The 1,662-nt window shown below is 44.3% G+C and overlaps 1 protein-coding gene across 1 annotated transcript in view; it reads left to right on the forward strand.

The window, feature by feature from the left end:
* The window catches only part of LOC138144482 (maestro heat-like repeat-containing protein family member 1), a 115,235-nt gene that overhangs the window by 76,805 nt on the left and 36,768 nt on the right, over positions 1-1,662 (forward strand). The window lies entirely within an intron of this gene.

Genomic DNA, 1,662 nt, shown 5'->3' on the forward strand with positions numbered 1-1,662 from the left:
TCTCTCTCTCTCTGTCTCTCTCTCTCTCTCTCTCTCTCTCTCTCTCTATTTCTCCCTGTTTCTGTGTCTTTCTGTCCCTCTCTGTGTCTTTCTCTCTGACTCTCCTGCTGTCTCTCTCTTTCTCTGTCTCTCTCTGTCCCTTTTTCTTTCTCTGTTTTTCTGTCTCTGTCTGTGTGTCTCTGTCTCTGTTTGTCTGTCTGTCTCTCTCTCTCTCTCTCTCTGTGTCTTTGTATCTTCCTGGCTCTCTGCCTCCCTTTCTCCCTCATGCTCTCTCTCCCCTTCTCCTACCTGTTTGGTCACTCCTCAGTTTCCTTGTTCATATCCCATCCCCTAACTGTGGGTTTACCCCAAATCTCTGTCATAGACCTTCATCTCTACTCTTTTTTTCTTTCTTTCTTTCTTTTTTTTTAAGTAATTGGGGTTAAGTAACCTGCCCAAGGTTACACAGCCAGTTTTTTTGTGTGGGTGTTAAGTATCTGAGGCCGGAACTGATCCCCGGGGTCCTCCTGACTCCGGGGCTGGCACTCCTACTTTCTGCATCACCTAGCTGCCCCAAAGGGGATCCAGAATCTTTTTTTTTTTTTTGCCTTTTGGAGGGCAGCTGGGTTTAAGTAACTTGCCCAAGGTTACATGGCTAGTTTTTTTGTGTGTTAAGTGTCTGAGGCCACATCCAAACTCGGGTCCTCCTGACTCCAGCACTGGCACTTTACTCACTGCGCCACCTAGCCACCCCTCTACTCTTTTTTCACACATTCTCTCTTGGTTACCTCATCAGCTGCCATAGTGTCAATTATCACTCTAGGAGGATGATTCTCAGATCTATATGCCTAGTCCTAGTAATTTTTTTGTTTCCAATTTCATAAACTGCCTATTGGAAATTTCCCATTGGATATCACATAGATACCTTAAGCCCAACATGTCTAAGACAGAATTCATTATCTTTCTTACCCAACCCAAAGCCTATCTCTCTCCATAACTTTGTCACTTCTGTTGAGGGTGCCACCATCTTTTCATCCTAGCTCCTGACCTCAGAGTCATCCTTAACTCTTTACTCTCCCTCACCTCCATATCCAACCAGGTACTGAGCCTTGTCAATTCTATCTCAACAAGATTTCTTATATCTTTCCTCTTTACTCATACAAAAGACCTTAGTTTAAAAAGGCCAAGTTCTCCCACTGCATCCAGGGCCATCTCAAATTTACCTGATCTATATTTTGCCATTGGACCCAAATGGCTCCAGAAGAGAAAGTGAAGTTGGTGACTTTGCCCAGGCCTCCCTCACTTAAATCCAATTCACTGGGGCGGCCAGGTGGCACAGTGAGTAAGAACACCAGCCCCAGAGTCGGAATGACCTGGGATCGAATCTGGACTCTGATACTTAGCACCACACCCAGAAATAACTTGCCGTGTAACCCTGAGCAATTTATTTAACCCCAATTGCTTTAAAAAAAAAATCCAATTCACTTTTGTGTCATGGCATCACCTCCCTGATGTCATGGTCCTCTTCGAGAATGAATGACAAACAACAGCCTCCATGAGTAGTAGTAGTAGAAGCTGCCCCACTGGCTACCCAACTGGAACTGACCAGTTGGGCAACACAACTTTTTTCTTTCTCTCTTTCTTTCTTTCTTTCTTTCTTTCTTTCTTTCTTTCTTTCTTTCT

Source organism: Petaurus breviceps, unplaced genomic scaffold (assembly GCF_028583685.1).
Source record: "Petaurus breviceps papuanus isolate PSGF00001 unplaced genomic scaffold, PetGlider_PUasm1.0 90701, whole genome shotgun sequence".
Lineage (NCBI taxonomy): Eukaryota > Metazoa > Chordata > Mammalia > Diprotodontia > Petauridae > Petaurus > Petaurus breviceps.